Source organism: Dermacentor variabilis, chromosome 1, assembly GCF_050947875.1.
Source record: "Dermacentor variabilis isolate Ectoservices chromosome 1, ASM5094787v1, whole genome shotgun sequence".
Lineage (NCBI taxonomy): Eukaryota > Metazoa > Arthropoda > Arachnida > Ixodida > Ixodidae > Dermacentor > Dermacentor variabilis.
In genome coordinates this window covers 189,707,473-189,730,243 of record NC_134568.1, presented here as the reverse complement: position 1 = coordinate 189,730,243, position 22,771 = coordinate 189,707,473, and the positions used below count along the sequence as shown (strand labels likewise).

Below are 22,771 nucleotides of genomic sequence, written 5' to 3'. Positions count from 1 at the left end.
TCGCAGCGCGTTCCATCCAGTTAGTATAACCTCCTTGGTTGCGCCATGTCTCTGCGGCTTTGTGAAAATTCCCCGTACAATAAGGGGAATTGTGCCAGTGTTTTAAAATTGTGCTGGTGGTCTCCAGGTTTCCCCCCGTGTCCTAGAGAGAGGGCGAGAAAGTTCCGTCTGATGAAGCAGAGTAGTCAGTTGCCCGGCGCAGGCTACTGACGTCGAGTGCGAGCTTATTCTGCTGGGTTTGATACCGAAATGGGCAGCATAATCACCAGTTTGCGTGGCAATTTTGAATGTTTGTCTGAACTCAAAGAGGAACCGAAGACGCCACTGCGGATTTATTGTGCTGACCCGTGAGTGTGATTCGGTTTAGAAACGACCATTTCCAATTCACGCCTGAAGGGCAGTGCAAAAAAAAATAATTTAGAAAGAACAATTTATTTGGACCATCAACAGTATAACACTGAATACGGTGGTTCTCGTCAGATCACCGAAGTTAACCAGCATTTGGCCTCTTCAGTGCTTGAGAATGAGACCACCTGCAAATGCTGACGGCTGCTGTTCTGCTGCAGAATAGTTCAGGTGACCTTCTTGAGTCGAGGCAGTCATAGTGTGTCTGCACAAACCGTTTCAAAGAAGTGTGTTAACTGTGCACACAGCGCTGAATATTGGCTCGGTGCGGTATTTTCACAGCAAGTTGCGGTTTCTTTTACTTAGATTTCGCCAGCGTAAACACGAAGAGTTTTGCTCTTGTTTTGCTAAACTGGCATGAGGCGCCGGGAGACACGACACTCTTCCCGTATCTGTGTGCTCTTCTTTATCAGGAATGTTACACGTTCCGTCGTTTATCATACGTTTGATGCACGAGCTTGTTTGTTTATTCTCTCTTATCCTGTCGTCGGATTGTGGGTACCGCACTCTGTTTTGACCTGTATAACCTTAAACCGCCCTTTGCGGCCCTAAATTGTCGGATCAGCTATCGCAGAGCTGAAATTTATTTTGCTGCTTAAAATGCGCTCTTAGCTAGGCAACACATATCAGGCAACCGGACCGACTCGTTTTAGAGAGGGTAACTACATGTTAAGTTTTGTTCGTTTGCTATATAGTGTTTGCTTCGCACTGGTTTCAGGTGCAGTTGTGCCTTAAATAGTGCGTAAGACCAATTTCTGAACAGTGCAACTTTGCCGCTATTGCAATGTCACAAGGTGGTAGCCTAGCTTTGCGACGACATTATTGCGCCTCCTACGAACTGGAAATGGTAGCGTAGAGCAGGTGTCTTTCCCGCCGCCCCACTATGCTCACGTGTGTGCACTGCGTTAACACTCTTGTGTCGCATAGTTTAGGAGGAATCGAGATGCTTCGTCGATAGCGCTTTCTGGCTCGTAGAGTGGACGTCAAGCTTAGCTGGGCTTGTGAAGTTACGCTGTTGCGATGCCGTGCACTCACGTGGTAAACTATGCTATAATCTCCTGCAAACAGTGGCATTGTAAAAGTCCTGCTAGGTCCATCATCCTCGCAATGACTTAGGAAGGCTGATGCCATGGTTGCGAACTTCCATTCATTGTCACAGCGCACTTTTGCTGAGGCGGAGCGTATCAGAGGCGATATTCAGGGTGGTCAGCCCAGCTTACGCTATCAGATCTGTAAGGAAGTGTCTCTGGTGTGTCCTACTGCCGAACATGTTTCAGCGACTGACCAGCGTGTTTACCAACGTGCTGGCCAGTATTTATTGCTTGATGGGACGTCTTTCCCCAGCAAAAAGGAGCAACGCTTTGGCGACATGTGTGACTGCATTTTGCTTCCCCGTTCTTTTTTACATGCATTTTTCGCGGCGGGTGCTATGATACTATATGCACCGGCTTTCCCCCGCTTATTTTGTTTGCAAGACGCTCGAACTCGGCGTGTGCCCTGAGATCGCGACATCACATAGCCACTCTAAAAAGCTTCTGCCATCGGGAAAGACTACTGAAATCTGCCTCAAGGCGGCAGTGTGGTCCCCGAGTGCTTAGAGTTTCCTACTGAGAATGCACTAGAGGGAAATGTAAGTCCGCCGTCAGCATATGGCTTTTAAGTTGGCATGTGATTTAATGGCCCTACATTGATTTGCCTAAACATCATCCTTCTGGCTTCGTACGACCTTGTGGATTTTTGTATGAGCGTTGATGAAGCTTATGTTTCATAGTAAATTCGTTGTACGGCAACAACGAGGCTCATTTAGCCTGTAGTTTCTACCATACGATTATTTGCAAAGATATTACCGCAGACGTAATTGTTTAGAATAAAATTTTTTTTTTTACGCATAGTGACTGTTCCTTACCGATCATCATCTAGATTTAGCGACAGGTATACTCTAAATCCGGGATTAATGTGTCCACGGTAAATTACAGAAATAAGTAAAATTACCGTATGCTTAAAATACTTGTATAAAGAAACGCTGTCAGGCTAGCACGAAAAATACTTGAACCACAACAACTGTACCCGCTTGGCACTTAACCAGTTGACTGCTTCCGCAGGGTAATGTGAACCAACGGGTGATTTTTTTCTGTTAATGGCCCGGACCCCCCCTGGGTAGGTGCCTGCTATGAGGTCAATATTTTCGTTCCTCCGCAGTGACGTCATAACAGCCGCGCTAGCGATGAATCTCGACCACGAAAAGGAGCTTTTAATGACTTTTTGGAGCTGAATTAAAATTATTTTGAAATGTTGCAGCGTCCAATACCTTGTTGTGGGTGTCCTCGCATACAGACGCAGCCTACAACAGGCTTCTTATAGCCTCAAAATTTCATGTCTCAACCCCTTTATCTTTCCTTACACATTGGGAAATTTGAAAATTTCTAAATGTGGGATTACGTAAAGGACTCGGGAGTTACATTAACATCCAACCTTGGTTGGGAACCACATATAGCGGCTATTTGTTCGAAAGTGCAAAGAAAGCTACCTTTTCTCGAAAGGAAACTACGTAACGCTCCACCTGAAGTGAAGTTAATCGCCTATATAAGATGCTAATCAGACCAGCACTAGAATATGCTGACATCATTTGGAGTCCACAAGATTAATGAAGCAGATGCACCCAATCACTGATATTACATGTAATAAGAAAACTTAACATAGGCCCGCCTTCACAAGTGGGAAGGTCTTAACACAGAAAGGAGTGAAAAGTAAAAACGTTGGAAAGGCTCTGTCTGCATTGGGTGCCATGACTTACCCGTTGTAAAATAGGCCAGGAAGTGATATGTAAATTTTTTTTTTATTAAGCGCCGTCCTACTTCATAACACCGCAACAAAGTTCTCAGTGTGCATCAGATCTTGCATTGCTGCCTGGCGTGCGGCGATGCCGCCCCCTCAGACAACGAGGCAAAATGCACGGGAAAATGCGAGTTTCAATCTACCGAGTTCAATTTCAAGTGTCATATGGCGTGGATGTATTTTCCGTGGCCAAGAGAGCCATTTTAACAGAATTCGGGCACTGTATACCAATGGTTATTTTAGTGCGAAACAACGGTGCTATCATCGTGCAGCTCGTTTGCGGACACGAGCGCACCTACGTCTCTCCTCAGCGGAGCCGCTTATTCGGCCGTTGCTTTACACGCTGTCCTTCGCCATAAACGTCCGTTGCTCTGCCACGTACCCGTGGCAACGCGTCCCTCTGGCGCACGCAGTAAATCTCACACACGTACCGAGCCGCCAACCAGTGATGATTAAGGCAACAATTAGACGCCGTTGATTCGTTATGGAGGCAGGTTATGACAAACGAAGCCCACTTGTTTCCATCTTCTCTTTGGGCGTGACACGTTGTCCAACTGTTGTCCACCGAAAGGTCAGACAGTTACGATGTCCGCGTTCTTTTCCTTTTGTGTTGAAAACAACAATACTGCTCTTGCATGTGTCCCAACAATTCTTGGTCCCCCACTGTGACAACACTTTTTCTCGTGCGGTTGCGCGCAGTGTAACACCGGCCAGCTTAATGTCCATGCATTGAGAATGGGCTGTTATGGCGAATTCTCAGAACGGCGAATTCAGCGCAGTAACCTGCGGACGTTTGCCTTAGTGACATGCACGTAATGATCGACAACGTTGATCCAAGTGGCATCGTTAAATCATTCCACTTAAACAGCGCTCTACGCCGTTTTTTTTTTTTTTTTTTTTTTTTTTTGAGAACGACGACACATCCAGTTTCGCTGTGCTTCGCGAGTACTTCTTCAAGAGACCTGGCGCCACATTTAGTGGTTATCTGTAGCCTTTCCGAGTTAAGTTTTCATCGCTGAAGGCGTACCGGCGGTCACCGCTCTCGGAATGTGCGCTTAATGCTTGAGCAGCCTTTTCATATACTAGTTCTATAGTCGCATCTTTGGGTGCTTCCTACTATCCGCGTGCATATATGACATGCTGCCACTCCGCATCAGCGCTCGTATTCACGAATGTTTTCGTCCGTAAGTGTTCTTTGCATTGTGCGGTCACGATCTCTAGTGATATTTCCAGCGTCAGAATTGGCTGGAACTTTCTCCTACGAATAATTCTAGCTTAAGATCTTTTTTGGGAATACGGGCCAGGCCGCGTCCATGTCATTATTCTGGACGGTCCACTTGGAGTGAGCGGTGGTGAACCGTGCCTAAGCGAATGTTATTTTGAAACATTTTTATTCCAAATATAGTAAATCTTAGTGTCTCCTGAACTGTTTGTGCATCGAAGAACAATATCGGTTGGCAGTAATGTTAACGGAACTGCTAATGCCGTTCTTGTGAGCAGTTCTACGCATCAGACAAGGCAAGTACTATAGTTACAAGCCGGGGTTTCTCCATTGCGTTGATTATGGTTTGCCATTGCTTTTGTAAAGTGTGTGTGGAGGGGGGGGGGGGCAAGGGGCATAGAACAACTGATTAAGCAGTTTTACTAGCTACAGAAGCTTCCTGCTGCTAGACAGGTGTCAGTCAGGTTTGAGTGAATCGATGTTCTTTAATGTGCTCGTGATTTTTTAAAACCGTAAGAAGTTACTTACACGGAAAAATTCTGGGCCTACGTTCATGAAGCTAATTTCACTATACTGCTCTGTTCGCTTCTGTTATGTGCCGTGTACAGAAGCGGCTGCTAACCCACATCCGTGAGCTCCCCTATAGTGTCAATCTACGCGGTTCGCGCAGTATTTTCCGCAGCGATGGCATTATATACTGCACAGGCACTTGTTCTTTGAACTGATCGCTCCCGCAGGTTACAGAACGAGTGAATCATGGCGACACAAGGATCCAAGCAGATTCAAATCATGCCTAGCCCGCTTTTGAAGCTGCAAGACTTTAGCTTGAAGGTTTGTAAGTACGTTTCTCGTCGGTGCACTTACTGCACAGTGGGGGTGTCCACACGCAGGTTCTCTTGCTAAGGTCGGTAAGAATACAAGTGCGTCAAACGGTGCTAAATATCCCTTGAAAAATGAAGTCTAATTCAGTTTAATGGTCGAAGTATGAACAGCCTCCTGCAGCAGGAAGCAGCTGCACCATAAATGTGGGCGAGAAGTTCACGTTTAAATAAAACAGTTAACTGGGCAGTGCCCGCAGCTCAGGTTCTTGAGAATGTGTTATATATTAAGCTTCAATTTATTTGATTACTTAGGTACCCTGCCCTAATGAATGAGTGAATTCTGGGGTTTAGCGTGCCAAAACCACGATCTGATTATGACGCACGCCGTAGTGGGGGACTCCGGAAATTTGGCCTACCTGGAGTACTTTAACGGGCACCTAAATCTAAGTACCGCGGGTGTTTTCGCATTTCGCCCCCGTCGAAATGCGGCCGCCGTGGCCGGGATTCGATCCCGCGACCTCGTGCTTAGCACACGAACACCATAGCCACTAAGCAACCACAGCGGATACTTCTTTTTTAACGTGTACCAGATCTTTTTTAACGTGTACCAGCACGGTCCACCAGCCAGAGCTGGTCATCCGAGCAAGTGGCCCGAAGAGCGGCCTCCCACGAGGAAAAGGAAGGGTTGGGAATGGGCTATACCGCCATGGTCGTGGGGCAGCTCCACAAACAGTGGGAAATATCTGCCCGGGGCGCTCGGCAGGTGGTGCATTGTGGGTTACGGAGACAATGGTAAAATAAATGTGCCAGATAGGGAGAAATAAATGCTTTGGCCTGGATCTGGCGCCAGATTGAACTCTGATGGGCGGTAAGGGAATGGTGAGGGGGAGGTAAATCTCGTCTACCATCCCTGTAATATGTTTTTTTTTTTGGTAATATTTCCCTGCATGATTCCTCCGCTAGCTATTGGCTATGCGATCTGGCGCCGCAGTTAGCATAGAAAGCTTGTGCGTCGGTGCCTATACATGAACTTGAGAGAAAGATACGAAGAAGGAAAGGGTAGGGAGGTTAACCAAGGACGTTCCCGGTTGGCTACCCTACACTTGGGGAGATGGGGAAGAGTAGATAAAGAGAGAAAAGAAGATGAACGTGAGGTGTCAGTCTAGCTCCAGGCTCAAGAAATCAGAGACTGAACACGCTTGCCATGCGGGGCAGTACCGCCTGCACGTTGCGAGCGAATGTTAAGAATGAATGCACGACAACGAAACTTGGTAAATAGTTGGCGCGTGCGCGTACGAAGTAGAAAGTCAGCAGGACATCTCCGGCTTTCAATAAGCCCGAGACCTTCCCGTACAGTTTTACACAATTACTAGAGACAACTCCGGCGCTGCGATTGTTCAGCCACCATGGGAATGATGGGTAGTACATGGATTTGTCTGATCTTCGTGCTTGGGCTTCAGGTGTTCTTGTGGCTTCGTTTATCACGCTTTAATTGGGCCTAAATTGGACTACATTTCAAGGCGATTTATACTTTTTTGATGCGCAAGGTAATAAAACTCTGCAAGCACGCATAATCGCTGCCAATTGCAGTGGTTCCGCTTGTCCATGCGTCCGTGGCGTAATGATTTCAATATCGGGTTTCTGTGCTAGAGTACCTGTGTTCGAATCCTGCCGTCGGAAAATTTTAATGTTTATTGAACTATTTATAACGTAGTACTCTCCTAAAATTGATAACTTTGCAAAGTCACGAAGCTATTCAAAGCCAGAAGGACGAGGTTTAGGCAAATCCATGTACTACCCATCATTCCCGCGCTGGCTGAACTGCCCTGCTTGCAACTCCCGCAGACACTAGCGGTGTACATTTCCCTCCATGGTGTCTCCATATTCTTAGTAAGCGAACGAGAGCAGTGTCGGCTACGCTGGGTGTTCTCGCGAAGTACTTCGCGCGTGACAGACATCGAGGGGTGGCAAGCCGCGGGCGTTCAGAAAACACCTCCTGGCACGATGCTCGATCGCCGATTTCCTCCGGCTCGCCCGCACTGCCGCGGTGCAAAAATGACCAGCCTCGAGAGCCAAACTAGTGACACCACGGCCGGGACGGCGGCGCAAGTGTGAAGAAACGTGAGACGATTGCTGCTGCTCACGTAGCTGACAGGCTGAATGACGACGGGCACATTGATTGCCGCATTCATTCGTAGGTTCGTTTGAAACACGGAGAAGATAAAACGAAAAAAAAAAGCGGAGCGCCGGTTCTTGGGAATTGACGCGTCAGCCTATCTTTTCGCCTTGGGGAAGGGCTTGCTAAGCATACCTGGTGTAACCACAGATGAGGCGAGCGCCAGAATTCGCGTCGACGTTTCGTCTTCATTGCGTAATCGCGCGCACTTTATTCGAGGTCAGTTCTCCAAACCTGGGAAACTTGGAAAGCGCGCGCAGCTTTCTCTCTCTGTGTGCGTGCGTGCTTGCGCGTAGCAGAGCCTATGTATAGGCTTCTTGCACATGCCCTACCTTTTGATTATTGGCCGAGGACCCCAAGTATGATAGGCAGATTTGTAGAGCACCTTCAGAAACCACCGACAGAGTTGCTTTCTGTACGATACGTCCCACGTTGTTCTTTTTTCCGGGTTGCAAAGAAAGCCCGCGAAATATGAAAAAGGCCACTTGACGGAGCGCTTGCGCAGTGGTATCGTGCTGCTCTCAAACGTGCGTTCAGTGAACAAGGTCGGCTGCATCCTGACTGGCGACGAGGAAGCGGCAGGGCGTTATGATGGTTGTAGCATGGAGAAAGGATTCAACAAGAGCGGACATTCCCATAGAGCCCAGCTGCCGAATCGACTGCAGCGCACTATAAGCCGCCGGCGTTAATACCTGAACCACACTTCCGATTTCGGTTTTGGGCGCGCGCGTTTTGAACGCAAGCTGGTACGCGTTACGCCGACTGCGCTGATCGACGCGGTTTTCTTTTTGCTTCTACAGCTCAACCGCGCGCGGTTTTAGCTGACATCGTTTTATTATTAGGTGAAAATTATTGCGAACGATCTTTACAAGCCTCCATCGAATATGTGCCACGCGCGATATCATAAAGACGCAACACGCCTTTGTGAAATTACGAAACGTTTTATTCTCTATAAATGCTCGTTGCGGGCTTTTTGTGCATTCATCCAACGTTGTGGCACCAGGTAAGCAGCCGTAGTTCCCGTACGAAGCTCCACCGGACGACGTCAGCTGCAAAAAGTAAATGACAAGCATGTATCATTTTGATATTAACATATACGAATAATGCGTATAGAAGCGAAAGTGCTAAATGGGCGGCATTACAAACAAAAGCAGTTCGCTTTTAGATACACGGCGTAGAAAATGCCCGACTCATCCCAAACAATACCATACATACCACGAAAACATCCTATTTCCAAGCATTCCCCTCTTCCCGGGACTTATTTCCTGCACTTTAAGAGCACGAATACACGGGCTACTGCGCGTTTCCAAAAGAACTTGGCTACAATCGATGCGATAATACTCTGCGAATACGCAGAGGTGGCCACAACACTGGCCCTCAACTAGACCACGCTGGACACTCGCAGAATTCCTCCTACTCGCACTCAAGACAAATGCGTGGGTGCAAAGCCTGTCTTCAGAAACAATTTTCGAGTTACAAGTTCCTGGTGTGAGCTCCTTGGCGTTATCTTTTGCGCGTTCTGCCGGCGCAAGCAAAACACGCTCCCACGTTATCACTCTTGGCAATTGCTTGTCGCGTTTTCGACAAGCGTGAGTACCGAAAGAAGGTTTAATTTGTTGCGGGGTAAAAAAAAATTGTCGCGAACTTGTCGCAGTAAGATTCAGTACGTGCCAAACTAACTTCGTCACCAAGGCCGAGCTGATTTTCGCTGCGTCACGGCAGGCGCGGCGACTGTGCCTCAAAATTATCCTAAAATTCAACTAAATTCATTACAATCATGTTGGGGTCAGAGATAGCGTCACGAACTTGGCACAGTAAGATTCAGTGCACGCTGAAAAACTGCGCTACGCAGCCGAGCTGCTTTTCGCTGATTGCGTCACAAGGCCAGGCGCGGCGAGCGTGCCTCATAAGGAAAAACGTACCGAAATTAATTTTTAACGATGTTGGGCGTCAGAGAAAGTGCCACAAACTTGTCAGTGAAATAAAGCGCGAAACTTAACTGCGTACTAGGGCCCAGCTGCCTTTCGCTAACCCCGTCACAACGCCAGGTGCGGCCACTGCGCTTGAAAGGTACCCCAAAAAGTAACGAAATTAGTTACAGTAATGTTGGGGTTAGAGAAAGCGTCAAAACTTGTCCCAGTAACATTCGGTGCACGCGAAACTGCGTCACAGCACCCTGTGCGACCAGCGTGCCCAAAAAACTACCGAAATAAGTTAAAATAATGTTCGGCTCATAGAAAGCGTCGCAAACATCTCGCAGTACGAGTGATTAATTCAACTTACTGTAGCTGTGCCACGACGGCCGAGCTGTTTTTCGCTAACTGCGTCAAAAGTCGAGGTTCCGTGCCGTAAGCCTAATTGCTTGAAATGCGTCGCAGACTGTCGAACAAAATTTCTCACCTCATAATACCGTAGTTCAATAGTGCAGTGGTGCCATGTAGAAGTTTAGAAGGAACGCAAGAATTCGCCGGTAGCCCACCAAACCAGGCTAAATCCAAAAATAGAAAAACAGGCAGACGGGTCGCCGAACAGGCCAACGCTCAGATGCGCAGCCGGTCTCGCGCGCTTCGGCGGTGTGTCTGACGAATCACGCATGCATCTGGCTCGTCATTCGCCGATTCGTCTGTCGCTAGGCGACGGAAGTAGGCCGCAAAGTTTAATTTAATTTATACGCAGATATTTTTACTTTTTGGGGGGAAACAATAAAAAATGAAGCAATTTCTGTTAACCTCATTTCACATTCTCTTTTTCTTTTTTCGACGCTCGCGGCACCAAGCGGTCGGCGTTAATACTAGAGTGACGTACTTCCTGCTGCCAGTTTTCGCCGAGCGTCCCCTCTTCGTGAATTTGTTTCTGTATTGTAGGCAGCTGGGCCGGCGGCTCCCGTCGGGTGACGGCGCAAATGCATGCTGCTGACCTTGTTCACCGAACGCACGCTTGACAGCAGCACGATACCACTGCACAGGCGCTCCGTCACATGGCTCTTCTTTTTTCATATTTCGCGGCTTTTCTATGCAATCGGGAAAAAAGGACTACGTGAGACGTATCGTACAGGAAACAACTCGATCGGTGGTTTCTGAAGATGCTCTACAAATCTGCCTATCACACTTGGGCTCCTCAGGCAATAATTAAGAAGTTGGATAATTAAACTTAATTAATGATTGAGTTGTGGGGAAAACAGGAAATTATCTGAGTTTCTATAGGCCAGTGCAAATAGTATGCGTTCGGTTCAATTCACTTCCGACGTGCCTTTCATTTTTAAAACCTCGGCTCAATTTACGTGGGGCGCCCCGTATATGTGCAAGTAACCTACGAAACCAAGTGTGCTTCTAATATGTGCGTATTTTTCACCTGTTTCGATTGCGCGTTCGTAAAGAGCCTCTTTCTGTGCTCACCTCTGCACCATCCATCAAAGGGACGTTAAAGAGAAACTGTAAATCACTTTAGACCGATGGAGTATTCTTTTACAACTCTACTTTCGTTATTTTGGTGTTACGAGGTTGATTGCTGTTAGAGAAAATGAACGTCGAACTTTCATGTTTTACTTTCACGTCGAAACCCCCGAGCCGGTGCGTCAGTGTGACATCACTGATTTCAATTTGTCTCCTATTTGCATGGGCCGCTGATGGCGCAGTAAAAGTTCGCTAGTCAATTCCAGTCTCTGGCTCCATTACAACACGACGCAGTCCATGTTTACCGATAAAAAGTTAGTTAACGAGGCCCCAGCAGACGCGGTCAAAATGCACGGCGGGCTGGTATACTGGAACTTCAAGGCGGCGGCGTCCCCCGTCTTTCTCTTCGTAGCTTGCCAAGCCTCGTCTATAGCGGTAAGAGTGGCCCAATTGGCATTGCACGAAGGAAATAAACTAGGAGGGAGCGTTGCGTCACGCAGCCGGTCTTCGCGAGCCAACCCTCCGCGAATCCCTTTCGCCTCAAAAAGTCGGCCCACCGCGTGAGCCTGATTTCGGCGGACTCGACCCAGTGTGCTTGATTCGTGGCAGCTTTTAATCGACGCGCACTTGTTTACGTGCTGTGCGTGCCAACCGCTCTTGTGTACATTTTTTTCTCCCCATACGTCTTTTCTCCCGGTAGTTCGATCGGTCGTTTATTGTTAACGTATTCATTTATTTGTATACGTTGCAACGTGCGCATGTGGTCGCCGCACGTTGCTGTCGCGCGCCCGTTGTGTTTTCGGAAGACAGCTTGCCGCGACATGGTCCCTTATGAAGCCAACTTTTCCTGGCTTGCAGTTTTGCTTTCTTTGTGCTAAGAAGGGCAATTTACTAATGCAACCCAACTTATTTTTTTTTCTCTTTAGTGTCCCGCTAATGCCATCGTCATCATCATCATCTCTCTCTGTCCCTTGCTGTACTCCGCCTCGTTGTGGAGGTGAAGTGAGTGAGAAGAAGGAACGGAAGGGGCTAGAATGAGAGGGAAACGACATTTATGTTATAAGTGGCACGTGACTAAATTGGGTACGGAAAGAGATTTTCCGTAACCTCCATCCTGCACTGCGCGTCAAGACAGTGGCCAGCCTGCGGAGCATGGACGTTTCTTTTTCCTTTGACTTATTCAGAAAAAAATGAGTATCGGACGCGGCAGTAGGACGGCAGAATTGGCCGTGTTTATTTTTTCCTCATTCCTTTTCTTTCTTTTTCTTCGTTTTCCTTCTTTTTCTTTAATATGAGATAAACTTCAGCCATTTCAAGACCTGTCGCGGAAAGAACCAGGACATATTTGCGCACGAGAGAGGACGCAAGTGCACAGACGGGGCGTGGTGCTTTGGGATTAATTTTGACCGCCCTTTAAGAAAATAATTAGTAACATCTGCCCGGATCAGCGTTTTAGCCGGAGTAAAAACGTTACATCAGTACAATGCGCGCTATCATACGTGCCGCGACTTAGAAACACAATAGTGCCGCAGCTCGCGCCAGCGCCTGGTCTCGTGATGACAAGGGAGTTCCGCAACGGTTGAATCTGCGGACTATTCGGCGTTGTCGTCGAGGGGGGGTCACGAGATCATTCACTTTCCATCAAATGAGCCTTTGCGGCCCACCGGTACGGACATATCTAGCCTATGCGTTCGCGGTGTTCTCTACCGCGCCGTCGTTAATATGCTCCTCGCTATACTACAAGCATTCAGCGCAGCGTCGGTTTCAGCGTTCCTTATGAGGCATCCGTGCCGCGCACGGGCGAGGCATGGCCCCATACGATGGCTCATACTTCAGGGCGTCCCGAGACAGCCATTTGCTACGCCGATATGACGTGTCTAGACGTGCGGCTCCTCGCAGCTCGCGAGTAAGATGCGCAGTGTTAAAAAAAAAAAGAAATTAAAAGAAAGAAGGGCCGGGGTAAAGACGAGCGCTTCGGAAACCTTGACGCGTCTTTTGCCCTTAGCCTATCACTGATGGACGTGTTTTGCAGGGCTGGCCGGAGATACCTTCCTGGGAGCGGCTCCGCTGGCCTCCGATAGTGGGAGCACAGAGGAGACAGATATGCAACTGCGATAGCGAGTTCTTCACCTAGCTTCGCGGGTGGACGATTACAGATGCTCCCTTCGGAGGTCTCCTGCGCTGCTGCTCTCTCGCCTGACGCTTGCAGCCCGTCTCGCTGCGTGTGTATATAGATACGCGCACGCATTGTTGTGTTTTTGTTTCCAGCGCTTTTCGAGGATGTCTTTTTTTCTCTCTTGTCCGCGGCGGGTTCGTGCTCTTTCCGAATCCCCCGGCCGTTCGCGCGCATTGATATGACTTAAACGGGCGATACGGAGGCGGCGCAGCAGTGCTCGCTGCGGGCGTACCCATTTATCGGCCATCTTGCGCGAGCAAGCAGACGTTCCTGGAGGCGCGCAAGTGCCTCCGTGTCTGCGCCGAATCTGAGACGAATGCTATGCGTGTGTTTTGTATGTGCCCTGCGCGGGATCTTGCTTGCAGGCGCGAGTTATCGGCGGCTCTCGATACGGCCTGATAAGGCTTGCGCCACGGGGGCTTCGAATACTCCCCGCGAGTGTGCCCACGCTTCGCAGTGGCGCCTTTAAGTGGTCTACCGGCGCCCAGCCGACGAGTTTTTTTTTCTTCCTTTTCAATGCGCTGCCTTTTGCCGATTGGCGTTTTATGACCGCTCGCGCCCTGACGTTGGCCAGGGCGTCGGCAGTGACGCGGGCAGGCCACTATTTGTCGCGTATCGCCGTGACCCCGCATTTATTTCTCGCAGTAGGGGTCACTGCAGCAGCGGCGCAGCCTCGCTGACGTGTGTTCGCATTTGCGTGCACGTGCGTGCCTTCGCGATACGGGGCCCGGGCAGCGCATATTCGCGGGAAGGTATACGGCGCCACAGTGTTGTACACATGGCGATCTCGTTATTCATAAGGGCTCAAAAGTATTGGATCGCTTATCAAAAACATTTTAAGCCGAGCTCATCTCTGTAGCTATACGCAGATCGGCGGGCATCGCGTAGCTGCACATTCTCGCCCCTCGAGGAGCGAAGATTCGGATCCTCGTTTGGCTTGCAATGCCCCACGCGGCGACGACGCCCGTACGACGTCACCTTTGGACGTGGATCGTACCCCGCTTCCTTTCGGGTGGTTGTTCCTTGGCGTGAGCAACATAGGGCAAAACTATAGGGTGAGACAAAAGCCAAGATGAGAACTGCTGTTGCGTACTCCAGGGTAGCGTACCGTACTGCTGCCGAAAAGTAGCGGCGCCTGCCTAACGAAGCTCGACCGACATTACTTATTGGGTAGCGTGGCGTTGTCGGCGGGCTGCAGGCATCCGGTAGATCACGGCGACCAAGCAGGGGCGAGACGATTTGCTAGTGCGAAACTTGTACGGTTTATTCAAGGGTAGTTGAAAGAAAATAAGAAAAGCATGAAGTATGAAGTCTCAAGTAAGAAGTATATCAAAGTACATTTCGGAGCCCCTTAAATAGCTCTCTACACGTGTGGGCGGGATCTTGCTTCCATCGATGACACGTGACAGGCACGGAGAGAGGGCCCCTCCTCCTGCAATACCAAGCACGGGTAGGAGCGGTCGATCCTCTCATCGACGAATCCGGGGAGAAGGTCGGGTGAATGACCCCTCCGGTGCACGTGGGCTCCGGTTCAGAGAAGGTCGGGTGAGTGACCCCTCCGGTGCACGTGGGCTCCGGTTCAGAGAAGGTCGGGTGAAGGACCCCTCCGGTGCACGTGGGCTCCGGTTCAGTCGGGGGAAGGGTGAATGACCTCTCGCCACGTGGTGTCAGACGCCAACCCTAACACTGCCCGTCACGTGCTTTGCGAGGCTATGTAGAGAATGTGCATTGATCCGAGAGAGACAAAATAGTGAAGGCGCCGTTATCTCTACGGTGGGAGTATTGTCCTCCTGTGTGGGGGCAGACTACGTAGCAGGAACGCCTTCTAAAGAGAGAAGGCGCACTTTAATTCAACGCGTCGAGTACAGTTTGTGGGCTGTCGCGTTCGCAGCATATGTTTGCTGATGTGACCGTATCCGGGCTTTAAGGGAGCCGCACTTTTGAGGCGCAATCGAAAAGTGATCCCCTATAAAGTGTCCATAATCTTAGTGGTTTCTTCAGAAAATGCTTGGCAGTGCACAAAGGCCCAGAAGCGCTCTAGTTGCGCTTTTGAAGATACACTAGCCTGTCTGACCGCTTGTGAGTGAACGACAAACGCTTTAGCGTATGTGTGCGTGCTGTGAACATTTCTTTGTGTGTGTGTGTGTGTGTGTGTGTGTGTGTGTGTGTGTGTGTGTGTGTGTGTGTGTGTGTGTGCGTGCTGCGACATGCCTCTGCAAAACTCGTCATTTACTGTGTGCGGTCATTTATTTATTCTGGTTGGACGTATCATCCAATGCGTCCTTTCTGCCCGTGCTGTGCATCGCCTAGACAGGTGTTGCAAGAACACTGACAACACACGAGGATTGCAGCGACACTCCTCGAGGGAGCCGGAAGGGTGCAAGGAGAAGAAGCACGTAAGCGTGCGCGCAAGTGCCAGGCTGTACCACTAGACTGCGAGTATGTAGTAGAGAACGTGGCAATAACACACAGTTTGAAGGCAGCGCCACGTTGTAGCAAAACCTATTCGTGCAGCTGCAAGCAAGAAAAAAAAAGAGGATAGTAATAACGAAATAGAGGCTCAAAAACACTATTGCTAGCGAAGGAAAAAGAAATCATTTAATGAAATACAGAGCGTTCTTGGCAGCGGCTGAGGCGTAATTATTCATCGTTACGCCGCCGTGAGACGGCAACCGATTCCGTTACGACGTCTGACCGCCGTGTGTCGGCTCGTGTAATCTCTGCACGACTTTACGTGCTGTAAAGCCTAAGTATATATTTCCTGGTGCAAGAGAAACAACGAAGCTTGTCACTGGCCTGCACGATCTTTGTATCGGCTTGCCATAACTTCAGGACATGTTCCGAGTGGAACATACGATGGTACACCAATCCAAGGGGTCGCTTGGGATGCGCACGTCGACGCTGCTGCCTTCGGGTGTGTGGAGCGCACGACCTCGCTGTGGCTGTTTGTCGCCTGTGCCTGAAGGCTGACATCGATTGGTGCGGCTGTGAACCGTGTACAAGCCGGCCTCCTTGTTCGCGGTTCTCTGCCGGGTTACGCTGAGCCACGTCAAGAAAGGTATGCGTATCTCGTGCAAACTACTTGAAGGTAATTCCAGTGTGGTCGCTGTCCTAGAAACCTGTGTTCTTACGCTTTTCTTTTCAACGACTGTATAAATAGTCGCGCACTGGAGTAGGTATTTGTCAACGCTTGTCATGTTATTTAAAGGCTGAAGTGGTTTTTCGCCTGGTTCAAGTATTTATATCGGAGGTGGGGGAATGGCAAAATTCCACAGAGGCCGTAGCGAAATCCAAGCCATTACATTCTAAAGTTGGTATCGTCTATTCAGCATTCATAAAGTTATCATAAAAGAAGACTGAAGGGGAAGCGGAGTTGGAACCATGCGGCCCCTGCGGGCAGCCTTATTCCCAGTACTTAAAGTGTGTGGGACTCGCGAGCTGCTAGGCTCTCTCCCCACTGCGAACACGAGAATAATTTTGGTCGCTTGGGGAGCATCTGCGACGGAAAAATCGGAGATGAAGCGCGAAATACATCGGCAGCGTCCATTTGAGACCTTAACAAGTGCCTGACAGTAATACAAGAAGCGTATTTTCTCCGCTATTTTTCATTAGTAATTGCCTTGCGATAACCCGCGCGAAATTTTCACGGAGAATGGAAAACTAAAAAAAAAAAGAAAAGAAGGAGAGAACCGAGCCAAAGGAAGGAATGGACGTTAATCAGTAAAAATAAGGAATGCGATATGGGAATTGAGAGATGAAGGTGAGGGAGATGGGGGGGGCGGCGAAAGGTGTGACGTGGCCGCATAGGTGAGGGCAAAGAAGCCTGATGACATCTCGGGTGTTTCCAGGCTACGAGATGTTCCTCTGTGCCAGCGCTGCGATGGCACAAAGTGGTCGGCGCAAGTTGCGGACACATGTGGCTGCAGCCGCGTCACCGGCATCGACTGCCCCAAGGGTGACGTCATTGGAAGTGCTGATGACAAGACGAAATCACAAGTGTACGAGCGACGTGGATGTACCACAAGTCGTGAAGCGGTGTAATAAAGGAGCATTCAATACTTGCGCCTGTCCTCGGAACTTGCTTGCTGTGGTGTTTATGTTTGCCGTTTTCCTACATCCGGGCATGCATACAGTCACCCGTCGTGCAGGTAAACGAAGCACTCATTTCCGTTTGCAGCTGTGAGACAAATGGAATGGCTTGGGATGATCGTCAGGCAGATGAAACCACGTGGGACCTTTCGTGACAGAAGCACACATAATTACAATACACACACGAATAAAATGTATGCAGCAAATTGCATGGCACAAATTGCTCGAAACTGCCGCTGCGCTGAACGCTAACAACCGGCTTGTGTACGAAGTGAGTGGTTCGGGGCTCCGCGCGGCATGCGACCTTCAGATGTTCGCACACAAAGAGCAAATATTGTGCCCCGCACATAAACGGGTCCTGACTAGTTTGCAGTGCGTACAATTCTGGTTTTTTATGCTCTAGCGGTTAGACATTCGTTCCGTGGGCGTGCACACGGTTCTTTGCAGCAACGAACGGGTTCTTTAATTGCCGCTCTATTCACGGTGGCCGTCCATGTCGGCTCACAGGTGGCCAATTCGGCGTTTTAGGTTTTCACTGCGCTTCATGTGCCATCGCGCTTGCTGGGAGGACAAACTATCTCTCGCACAGAGAACGCATCCCAAGCGCCGTGGCGGAGATGAATTAAGTGCCAGTGTCCTGCGCACAACAAACTTCTGATCGTCAACAAACAAATATTTAAGTACTCGCCGCCCATTAATGTCCTTCCTCAAGAAGTTGGACACACATTCCGGCATAGACCTGTAGGAGCAGACGGGAAACCTGGTCATGTGTTGAACTCATATGATCATATTATTGACTTTTTCTTTATTTATTTGCTTTAAGCTAAGCTTGACCGTCGTAGCGAGCGAGCGAGATCCGCCCATATTCAGAAAAATTTCAGTTTGGCCTAGTTGGTGTTTACTGCATATCATATTGACCGCAAGTAAAGACAGGGACAGCGGAAGAGAACACAAAAACAACACTTCTGTCCATATTCGGCGCCTGTTCTTCAGACCGTTTTGCGATAGTAGGTTACACAGGGTGTTTCCCGTAACTTGAACCAATGATTAAAAAAAAATGTGGTTAACCGCAGTTGGGTGACACCAACGACATACGATTTTCCGTCATATGGCGCTCCTTAAAATATTTTTTTATATTCCGCTTAATTAGGTAATTAACTAAGAATAATTATGTAAATTTTTAATCACTTTGTGGCCAAGTGCGTTTCGTTGCGTTGTAGTGGGGGTTTGTAAACGACCGATCCATTTTTTTGTGGCAACGTACGTGCGGCGTGGCGATTTTTTTCCGGCGTTTTAAGAAAGCCCGGGAAATACGACATAAAACCACGTGACTGCTCTCTTGCGCCATCGTATTGCAGCGCTCTCAACCGTGCGTCGAGCCTATCGCTTAGGGCCGATTTACGCTCGAGCCGCCCATCGCCGCAAGCCGCACCGCACGCTCGCGGTCGCGCGAAAAATTGCACGTATCCAGCACTTGTGCACAAATTACCATTTACACTGTGTGCACAGTGTATACCTCACACATTGTAAACCGAAATTTGTGCACAAGTGTTTGGTACGTGCAATCTTTCGCGCGACCGCACGCGTGCGGTGCGGCGATGGGCGGCTCGAGCGTAAATCGGCCCTTATCAGGGGCAACGGCGCTGCCTTTCCGTGTGCCACCGCCGAAGGTGCTGACGCACCGTGAGGCCGACGCCAAGAGCCGCGGCCGCTCACTTCGCCACGGTCCGCGCGCACGGTTGTTTCGCACAAAGCGCGCTTGAGAGCGCTGCAGTGTGACAGCGCACTAGGGTAGTCACGTGGTTTTATTTCGTATTTCGCGAGATTTCTTCAAACGCCGAAAAACATCGCCAAGCAGCATCTACGTTACCTCAAAAAATTGAATCGGTCGTTTCTGAATCCCCTCTACAACGTAAAGAAATCCACTTTGCCCTAAAGTGAATATAACAAATGTTGCATAATTGAGCTCGGTTAATGGACTAATTCAGCGGAGCATCAAAAATACTCTAAGGAGTTCCACATGACGGCAAACGACATGTCCATAATGGTAAGAGCGCGAACAAGACGACGACGGACACGAGGCGAGCGCTGTGTCCTTTCACTCCGTCGTCGTCTTGTTCGCGCTGTTACCATTATGAATGTACACCAACTCGCCCTACTTTCCACTTTAAAACCATATGTCGTTGGTTTCATTCAGCTGCGGTTAACAATCTTTTTCGTAAATTCCTTGGTTCAAGTTGCGTGAAACACCCGGTACAGAGGTTAAGGCAATCGTGTTACTTGCGGAGCTAATTGTCTAGGAGCCGCCAGTCGTGCTTCGTCATGCCCTGTGAAAGTAAAGTGACCACATGGGAAAGAAAAAGAAAAGAGATCGAACACTAGAGGAAAATGTGAACGAGATATGGTGGCTCAGCGTTGGTTCCGCTGGGCCGCTTCCTGTCGCGTACACATTCCTGAAGGCGCCTTAGCGCGCGCACTGGCCTCTGTGCCACGAAGAAGCGACCGGCGCCCGAAAGGTTGCAAGATGCGGGGCGGCTTTCCGGGGCGCAGGTGCCAGGCTGCGCGACCAGGCGGGGCGGCGGCCCGCGAAGCTGTCAGAGCCAGGAGCCGTCTTTTTGGCGATAAGCAGCGTTCGAAACTTGCGGTCAGATGCGAACATCTCGAGGCGCACCGCCGATAACGAAAGGTCATCGCATGCGGCGCCGGATACGCGACGCATGTGCCGTTCTGTCCTTTGCTACTCGAGCACCGGAGGGTCTTGAAGATATTCGATCGCCTCGGCGCGATAGCCCCTATCGCTTCGATTTACTATCGGCGGCGGCAGCGGTCACGAGAATACGGTGTCGCATTGTCCCATGGCGTCCAGGTCGAGTGACCTCGCTAAAAATAAGGTCTCTCCACCTCCTCAGGCGCAAGAGCGGCAAGAGAGCCGGGCGCGCGCTTAGCAGAGACTAAGTGCCGCACTGTGTATGCTCGCGGGAGGCAGATCTCGCGCTCCTTAGGGAGCAGCCGAGCTCAACAACGGCCCGAATCAACGGTCGATCGCAGTGCTAGATGACACGGCCCACGGAAAAAAACGCGCCGGCTGCGCAGCTCCATTCTTCGAGATTAGCGTCGCTGTCAAGGCGCTCGCCGAGGCAGTTCTACATCCCCTTTCCCCTGCTTTGCCTGGCCATTAACCGCTGCCTCCAACGTGTGCAGGTTATCTGTTCCGTTGCTGTGCGCCATTTGGTTATTCCATGGCGTTCAGTGACACTGAAACACTGCTTTTCCTGTACTGTACGACGCCGAAAAAAAAAAAAGACTGGTGTATTCACTATAATGCTCATGTCGAATGTCAAAGTAGTGCTCGTGCCATATATATATATATATATATATATATATATATATATATATATATATATATATTATGATACACGTTTACATGCTCCAGCAAACTTCACCGGTGATCGGTTAATGTCGCTTTGCGTGCAGATTAAGGCCGGTTACGGCTGCTTAAATTTCGTAGCATTTCCGAGTGAGATGAGTCTCTAAACCATTTTAGTGCAGTATGAGTCATCACAGCGAAATCGTTTCATTCGGTCCTTGTTTGTTTGTTTTTTCTATATATTTGTACACACACACACACACACACACACACACACACACACACACACACACACACACACACACATATATATGTGTGTGTGTGTGTGTGTGTGTGTGTGTGTGTGTGTGTGTGTGTGTGTGTGTGTGTGTGTGTGTGTGTGTGTGTGTGTGTGTGTGTGTGTGTGTGTGTGTTTCTAGACATATTTATTTGTCATCAAGAAGCAGTCTGTACAACTGCACGGTGCCGCAAAGAGGAACGAAAGGAACCGGTTCAGATTATACGTGGTCTCACGTGGGTATCGCGCCTGAAGCAACGCGTGGTTACGGGCTGCTACTTAGGCGCTAATGAACCCCAACCGGGACAGGACTAGCTCTCTGCACGCTACCTGATTAGCGCAATCTGTCAGCGGATTTCGAGCACACAGAAAAGCGCGGAGGACCGAACCCGGACGAGAGAAAATGCTCACGCCGTAGCTCGTTGTTGAGCTCGCTGACTCGAGCTACATTTATTCAGTACTTGCTATTTGTTTCCGTCGAACGATCCGCCATTAGCTTTAAGTTTTCAGCCCGCTGTAAAGAGGCCGGTAGAGAGTTTGTCACGGGGCGTCAGCTGCCAAGTTAGCTTGCAAATACGCCCTGTTTCGTGACTCCAGTGAAATGAAGCTGTCCTGCTGACGTCCGCAATGCAAGACCAGCTGGCGCTAGCGCCCAGCGTCGAGCTGAGACCGGGAGAAAGGACATACCGCATAGAAAAAGGACATACTGTTGGATACTAGGAAGCGCATTCCGCTTATGCACCAACTGATGTTGCCTGCATTCGCGAGCTGCGTGAATTTCAGTTTTAGCGCGCGTTCCGTACGTTCATGTCATAATCTGCCACTATGAAGTCTAGCCGCTTCCGGAACGTTAGCATGCATTTGCGCTAAACGCGTTGCTACACACCGCGCACTGCTGATCGTGAATTCGTCAAGCTCAAATCAAGGAGAGGCGAAGAACGCTCCAGTGCTCATTTTTTAGCTTCCTTTCAGTACGTCGCTCCATGTGGCGTGTTCCACGTGGGAAAGTGACAAGCATCCACTCTATTCCTCATGTCACCAGTCTTTCACCATCGCAATACTGAGATCGGCTGCGCTCACTGCTTTATTGCTGGCGTCTGTTCGGTGCGGCTTGTGGTGCCTAAAGAACGTAGCCCTAGTGAACGCGGAACAGCACCTGAATACGTCAGATATAAAAATGAAATTACGGGGTTTTACGTGCCAAAACCACTTTCTGATTATGAGGCACGCCGTAGTGGGGGACTCCGGAAATTTCGACCACCTGGGGTTCTTTAACGCGCAGCCAAATCTAAGTACACGGGTCTTTTAGCATTTCGCCCTTGTCGAAATGCGCCGCCGTGCCGATCCCGCGACCTCGTGCCCAACACGACAGTACGTCAGATATATACGGGCAGTGCACCTTTGTGTAATTTGTTTGATGTCGTTGGAATACGGTCAGAGAGACACGCTTGCGTCCACTTATTAAAAGAAGCCATTTGGGCATGCTTTGCAAACAGTGAGTTTTTTTCTTGCTTTTTAAGAAACCGAATAGAAACCGAATAGAGCAGCGATGTCTCCGAATTGAATAGTTTGCAACAGTTTCGAATAGTGTTCAAATGCGTGCTAGGGTGGCTGTATTATCATTGCATAGGGAGGATTGGACCCATCGATTGACTGGCTAATTGATTGATTGATTGATTGATTGATTGATTGATTGATTGATTGATTGATTGATTGATTTTAACGTGCCGAACCGACGTTTCGGCTATGAGAGACGAAATATACTGTGGTGTTGAGAGTTTACGGTTGTTCGCTGGGAAAAGAGAGCCTTGCGTCGGTTGCGGACACTTGATGGTTTCGGTATTAATTTCGATACTGTTCCTCTGAGTGGCACTTTGTAAATTTGATTGCTTAGAACGCACATTCTCAGATAAAGCGAGGCATATTTGACGAATTTAGGCATCTCTAATGAGGAAGGCATTAAGGTAACTGTGTCGTGAAGTACAACAGTCAAGTACTAGAGTGAAGTACT

The 22,771-nt window shown here is 49.2% G+C and overlaps 1 protein-coding gene across 1 annotated transcript in view; it reads left to right on the top strand.

Moving 5' to 3' along the window:
* Nucleotides 1–22,771, top strand: part of LOC142589992 (zinc finger protein ush-like) — a 474,624-nt gene that overhangs the window by 3,748 nt on the left and 448,105 nt on the right. The gene's annotated exons all lie outside the window — the stretch shown is intronic.